The 7,828-nt window shown below is 31.8% G+C and overlaps 1 long non-coding RNA gene across 2 annotated transcripts; it reads right to left on the reverse strand.

The window, feature by feature from the left end:
- Positions 1-863: 863 nt before the first annotated feature.
- On the reverse strand, positions 864-3,854 carry LOC110683169. Of its 2 annotated transcripts, none has more exons than XR_002503568.1 (2): positions 3,553-3,854; positions 864-2,287 (listed from the first exon to the last, which is right to left on the reverse strand). It is a non-coding gene; the product is annotated as an uncharacterized LOC110683169 (long non-coding RNA). The 2 variants fall into 2 exon arrangements; XR_002503567.1 differs by having other exon boundaries at positions 3,434-3,854.
- Between the last annotated feature and the right edge of the window lie 3,974 nt (positions 3,855-7,828).

The raw sequence follows: 7,828 nt of genomic DNA on the forward strand, positions 1-7,828 counted from the left end.
GCATAATTCACCGTATACCACATGAAACTTTCTAATACACTAAATACCACTGAGATTTTGGTAAATGTCACAACATGCCCTTTCCGTTAACTCAGTTAGTCATTAACGTTAATTATGCCACGTGGCAGCTTGTAATTGGTTCTTATTAATATTATTTATTTAATTAATTAACTTTAGAAAAATTAATTTAAAAAATAAAATAAAAATTAAACACCACCAACTTAGCCACCGCCGCCCCCAGCCCAACCCCGACCCCCACCCCCGGCTAGCTAGCCGGCGACCACACCCCTTCCCCCCCGCCGGCGACATTCTCGAACCCCTTCCCACGACGTCGGCGACCATCCCACTCCTACTCCCCTTCCCCGAAAACCATCCCCCACATGTAACCCCTCTCTCGCCGGAAGCTTCCCCGATTCCCCAATTCTTGATTTCTCAATTCCCGATTCTCTAACCCAATTCCCAATTTCCCCGCCGGCGACATTCTCGACCCCTTCTCCTGACGCCAGCAACCATCCCACTCCTACTCCCCTTCCCCGAAAACCATCCCCCACCTCTAACCCCTCCCCTTACTTGACCCTAATCCTCAACTCCACCCCTTACATGACCCGAATTCCCAATCCACCCCTTAACTAACCAGAGATTGCAAAGATGACAGAGGGTTTCATGAGTTCAAATGAAGAAGACAGTGATCTGAGTGTCGCCGATGAAAATTGAGAAGGTTGTGCTGGCGACAGTCTCAGGTGGTGGCTTAGTGGTGAGGTGAGGAAAAAGGAGAGAGTGATGGGGACTTCAATTCAGGTGGCGGTGCCGACGGGGTTGGGGGCAGGCTAGGCTTGGTGGGGAGCAGTTGGGGCTAGATGGGGTGGGAGGGCGGTGGATATGGGTGGTGGGTTTTTTTTTTTAAGTTTTTTAATCCTTTATTTAAGTAATTAGTTAATTATTATTAATAAGAGCCAATAAGTGACAGCCACGTGTCACAATTAACCTTAATTACTAACGGCGTTAACGACAGACTAACGACAGTTACCAAAAAAAGGCATTTTGTGTTAATCTACATTAACTCAGTGGTATTTGGTGTATTAGAAAGTTTTGTGTGGTATATGGTGAATTATGCATTAACTCAATGGTATATGGTGAAAAATCTGTTAATCCTAAACATGTTAAAGGTCTCATTGCAAAATAGAATAGCATTCTACGTACTATTTCCATATACTCCAAATTAGAAGAATAAATTTCCTTAAAATGTTTGGGTGTTTTCTTAATAGGTATATTAATATCAATGTTTTGGTTAAATTTAATAAAGACGTTGTACAATTTAACAATTTCTTAGTATAAGTGGTTCAAAATTTCTCTAATTCTTATACAATTTAGGAAGAGTTGATCAATTGTTTCATTTTGATGATTACAAAGGGGGCTAGTAGTATTTAAAGAGACAATGTTTCTTTTGTAAAGTGTATCTCTAACTCCTAAGCTGGTATGAAAATCTTTCCATAAAAAATTTGGAAAATTGAAGGGATATCTATTTTCCAGATCCAATGTTAAGGCCACTTACTATCTTCGAGACTGAGTTTAAGTGCTCAAATAGTTGACTTAAGTGAAATATTCCAAACGTAGTGAGGTCCCATACCAGAGTGTCTAACATGGGGTTTCCCGGTAGCAAAATGCCCATAATTTGGCTTGTGACGTTATCGGGGAAAAAGAGCCCTTAACTGATGCTTGCCCCATTGTTTGCTGGCCTGGGTAGAATAAATATTTATACTTGAGATCATTTTCCCTTCATCTTACTTTTGTTGAGTTAAAATTACTTTTTATTAAATTGAAATTCTAAAGATTCTAATAATTATATAGAAATTTTGTATTTTACCACCCACAAATAACCCACTTATTGATAATATCATCCCAAAAACAATTATTTTAAAATACCACCCAAAAAAGACGAAAAATTTAGATTTCACCACCAAATCCGTTAATAACATGTTTTTTAGAGGTTTAGGGGGGGTCATTTTTTCCCTTTGGATCCGGTTTGAGCTTAAAATTTGCAAAAAATTAACGAAAAATGAGAACAAAATGCTCTTGGGTGTACCTTGCACCCAGGTGTATATAACAATCTCTTAGATTATACCTTCATGCCTGGTCTAAAGGTAGAACCTTCCGATCTTGTTATGGACTTCGAATTACTTAAATAAGATTAGAAATAAAGCTAAGAACAATAGAATTTGTACGTCGAAGCTTCATGTCTAAGCTTTTAAGTCACTTGGAATTGGAAACTAGTCGTCGGATTCAATTCCTGTTGTGAATATAAGAAAATAGGTCAGCAATTATAAACGAGAAGCAGAAAAGAATAATAAAAGTTGGAAGTGCGCTGCAACACATGAAGATGCACCGCGACGTAATACAAAATGGTGTGCCACGCTGGAATTGGAGTGACACGGACAATTTCTATGTCACGCTAAATTTGGCGTGGCGCGCGTGACACTTTTTTAGATTTTGTCTGTTTTTGTTTTAATTGTAATTTTGATTCCGAACTTGGAATAAGACAAATAATATACCGTTGGAAAGCTCTATAAATATACTTTCCAACCAATTAGAATCAAGTTAATATCATTTCTAGATCTTATGATATAGCCAAAATATTGCAAATGTGTTGGTTTTGAACTAAGTTTAGTATTTGTTCATATCTCTTTCGTTTTAAACAGGAATTGGGCTCATGATATATAATTGGAAAGCTTATTTCTGGCGTTAGCCAACCATGTAGGGTTTGCATAAAAATTGTGAGGCACAAAAATCAGATTATCTCAGTTGCGGGCTACAGTTATTAGAATAGAAAATCGGGCTAAGGTTTGTGGATTTTAGAATAGAAAAGTGTTTGGGTTATGGAAATGGCTAAAATAGATTAGGAAATGATAGTGGACTAGGATTGATAAAAGGACTATTTAAGTAATATTTCAATCCATCACACGATCTGGACCAAATTAGGTAGTGGAGATTGTTTCGTCGTCGGGCTTTATCTGGAGATACATTTTTTGATATTTACAATAACGAGTCAAGTTAGACATGTGAAAATTGAAAAGACTCATTGGTACTCCCTCCGTATTTAAATAAATGAAACGTTTTTTTTTTTTGGTGCACGTATGTCAATGAAATACTTTGATTGATAATGTCTTTTATTAATAAGTAAAAATTATAACAATTGAATATTATTAAACTATTGACTGAGATGTTTACAATAACTACCCACAAGACTGTATTTATTATGTATGTATAAATTACAAAAATTAGTCAAAATAAATTAAATGAATAGTGCAAAAATGTAAAACATTTCACTTATTAAATACGGAGGGAATAGATAGTTAAAAGATCACAATTTTTAAAATGATAGATGGAGTAATATTGTAGAGCATTTAATTATTATGAATTCTCAATAAAAACTCACCTCCCAAAATAGCATTTTAATTCATACACACGCATCTAATTTCCTGCCACATTACCTCAAATCAATAGAAAAAATGACAAAAAGAATGCCCAATCACAATTAAGCAAAATCAGCATTACCTTCGTCGTAGGCTTGATCGATCTCCTCCACCGCTCGAACGATGACTCGTCAATCACACAAGGTGGGATTGTCATTTTTTGGGTGCAAGAAAGCAGAGTAAAACATGTAACTTCCAAAAAACCCAATATTATAGCGGTATGATGCATAAAATCCCTAAAAAATACTTCGTAATTTAGATGTAAGCTAGCCATGCCAATTGGAATGTTACATTTACTTGTTTTATTCTTTGTTTCAAAAGAATACACAAAGTATTTGTATTATTGAAGAACAAGAAACGCAAGGAGGAGAGTGGGTTCAGATGCGAGCTATCACACTAGTGCTCTTTTAAAGTGTTTACACTTAGATATTAATAGAATATAATGAAAGGCGTAAAGTATTTTCGTCACCAACCTTACCTACCCTCTCTTCGTATCGAATTATAATCTTTGTACATGATTGACTTCTTATTATTTTCAACAAATGTATTGGATCAATTATTTTTGTGTTAAAATATTAATATTATTGACACACTTATACACATTACACAAGCTTAATCCTAAAAATATACAATTATTGTCCTTTTTTGGACAAAAACACATGCATAAATATTTGATTTTAACAATTATACGTAGTACATCAAGATTACATACATCTTTAACAACATTTATTGTATTTCATATTTTATAATGTTAGATTTTTATATATTGTATTAACAGTGTAAAAATCAAAATGTTACAAATATTTACACTTTTATTATGTAAATATGTTTAAATTAACAACTCTAGTATTAAGTCAAAGTAAACAAAAAACCGCAGTAATCAAATATATAAGTCAAAAAACGCATATGAAAAACAATAATAATTTTATGACATTTTCAATTATGTAAATAATAATTAAATTCACACGTATTATGAATGTATTTATGATCAATGTCGAGGGTTGAAATTCTTGAAAACCATAAGAATTAATCAAACAATATTCTAATATAAATTTATTCTATTTTATTTTATTTGTAATACGAATACTTGTTAGACGAGCTTACGTTGGATGTAAAGTGGCTACCTATTATGAAACAAATGGCAATCACATGAAAGAATGCTACGCACGTACTAATCGTTCACCAACCAAGCCTGCAGCCACCAACTCTTATAAGTTGTCTTTTGAGTGCCATCATAATTAACAACTCGTCAATTCTCCCTAAATATCTTCTCTAAGTTTTGGTAAACTTCAATCTACGTTTCGTTTACTTTTTTTTTTTTTTTTTTTTAATATCAGTCAATTTTATTAGCCAAACTTTTTACTCTTCCTCTATTATTCCTAGAATATCTTCTCGTAAATTTCACTCTATTAACCTTTACACTACTAGAGTAGTGTCTAATGCGCACGATGTTCGAAAAGCTCTTTCAGTTTGATCTTGTATCACAAGTTTAGTAGTTGGTAGCATTAATAAGGGATAATATGTTAAGAAATATTGGTATAAAAGTCTACATATTATTCTTAAAAAAAAGGAAAGGAAAAAAAAAAAGGTATTCAACATTAATGAGGGAAAATAAGTAAATAAACAATTTAGAGGATATAAAAAGTTTAGAAAAAAAAGGTATTTAACATTAACGAGGGCAAATAAGTAAATAAACAACTTAGAAGATATAATTGTCCAAATACTTTTAAAAAGAGTTTTCTCAAACTTTTAAATAAGGTAGGGATTTACATATGTGCTTTCCTTTAACTATCTATTGCGATTTAAGTGCAATGAATCATATAGTTATGTGAGATCTTGTTAGAATCGTCTCAATTTATACTTTTAAAATATCAAGTTTTTATAATTTTAAGTTATCAAGTGTTCAATTAACATTCCCCTAAAAAAAAGTGTTTAATTAACAATATATAGTTGATCAAAGTTGTGTGTTGACAAGCGTAAAATTCAATATGGTGTAATATCTGTGGAACGAAGCAAGTAAGTAATTTTCATAGACTTGTTCTCTTCAAACAATAAAAAACTTATTACATTTTTTTGTCAGAACGAAACAGATCAAATTAAATGAGAAATTATTTAGGTAAATCATATAAATATTTTAAATTTCGTTTACTTATTGTTAAATGTCTTCAATTGCATATGAATAAAACTTGTGGATTTTACATACTTTGTATTTAAAAAGTACACAGTGAGACGAATATATCTTACAACATCTTAATTGACTATGTTTATTTTGATACATTAGTGTAGAAATAAGTTAAAGTTTAGACAAAATGTAGCACTTCATAACTAGACCAAATTAGAAAAATTCATATTAGACTGAGGGCCAGTTCTGTTCACCTTATTTTCGCTTGTTTCAGGTGTAATAAGTTCAAATGAGTTCAGTTCAGGTTTATAAGTTCTGATAAGGGTTACCTGAGTACAAATTACAACTAAAATGAGTTTTAATAAGGTCCAATAGGTTCAGATAAGTTCATATCAGTGAAAATCAGGTGAATAGAACATACCTTGAATTAGACCTTATTGAAATCTAATTAGAATACCTTATTTCATATTAACTGGACAAGTTCTAAGTAGTACCCATTTTATGCACATTTTTTAAGCACTGTTCTTTTCACCTTAAAATAAATAATATTTAGTAAAAAAATAATTTTAGTTCGATAATAATAATTTATGTTCAACAAAAATAAGTCAAGTTGAGTAAAAAAAAATGTATTAAAAAAAAATGAGTAACTTTATAAAAAAGATATATAATAGTGAATCAGTAAAAATAATTTAAGTTTTGTAAGATTAATTTTAGTTTAGTAAAAATAATTTAAATTCAACTAAAATAATTTAAGTTTAGCAAATACAAGCTGAAGATAACAGGGCCTTAGTCTATGATAATGATCCATCGGTTTATATTTAGTTGTCATATTAGAGAGTTGTCTCCGTCGCAAAATAACTGACAAGTTGGATTTTTTTTTTCACTATTCACGTTCTAACTTTGACCATAGATTTTAAAAAACTTATGAAAAAAAAAATTTAATTATGAAATATGTTTTTTTTTTAAACGAAAATGAAACATGTTGTTAAACAGGTATTGATATAAATTTTCACAATATCAACTTTTTAATATTTAATCAAACGGAGTGAACAGTGTATAATATTCCATTTAGAGGAAGTGTAGATCGAAATACTGTATTCGTAAATATTAAAAATTTATTTTTAATGCAAAATTAATAAATACTCTGTATATATTTGGTTAAATATGCGTTATCAGATACTTATTTTTTTGGGTAGATAAGGAGGAGGTCCCTACTGTGCTGTTGAAACCTGTCACAAGTTAACCCAATCTGGGTTAGCGAACTAAACCCTGTAAGAGTGGAGAGGAAGGTAAGGAAAACCCTACCCCAAAGTGTTTGGTCCCACAATCTCATGGTTATGAGTCCCACACATATGAGTTATCAATTCTTTTTTTTTTTTTTTTTTTGTTAAGAAGAAGAATCCTACTAATTTAACACCTCTTACAATGTTAACCAACCTACCTATGTACACGTGTCAATGCTTGAGAGTAGAGGGGAAGATAAAAGAATCCCCCTTCCCCCTTCCCCCGTAGATGATGAAGCTCAAACTTGTTACCACAAAGTCACAAAAGTGAGTTCCTTATTTTCATTACCAAAATTGCTTGATGTATATGTTATCAAGTACAGAGGTGTTAGTAGTTCTGTATAGTGAGGTTCGGGGTGTAATCTAAACTTAAACATTAAAATACGGTTTGACATTAAACTCAACCAAACCAAACTATATTACGTGTCAAACCGAACTAAACCAAACTGTATTAAAACGGTTTGGTGCCGTTTGGTTTGCGTTTCAACAATATATTAATTTGTAGCATCAAAGTCTAACTACACAAATTAGCAAAACAAATCACATACGTCTTGAGGCGAATCTTTGTTCTTGCTCGCCCCCCTAAATATTTTTGAATTGTTGATTATAAGTAATAAGTTGCCTAATAATTACATATATAAAAAAGTTGTGACATACTCCCTCCGTTCTCTTTTGTTTTTAACTTTTGAAAATATGCGCGGTTATTAAGAATTTGTATAAAATAGAGGTATATTGGAATAATTCATTGATTGAAAATACAATTTCTATTGAAAAAGAAATTGTACATTTGGGGTGAAGAAAATAGAGGAGAGATGAGAGAGAAAGTAATAATGAGTATTGCAAAACCATTAAAACAATACAAAAAGTACAATAGCACATGGAAAAGTAAAGACGGTTAGTATCAAAAATGTAAAACAAGGATAATTATGTCCAAAATTTATCACTAAAAAGAA

This window comes from Chenopodium quinoa, unplaced genomic scaffold (genome assembly GCF_001683475.1).
Source record: "Chenopodium quinoa cultivar QQ74 unplaced genomic scaffold, ASM168347v1, whole genome shotgun sequence".
Lineage (NCBI taxonomy): Eukaryota > Viridiplantae > Streptophyta > Magnoliopsida > Caryophyllales > Amaranthaceae > Chenopodium > Chenopodium quinoa.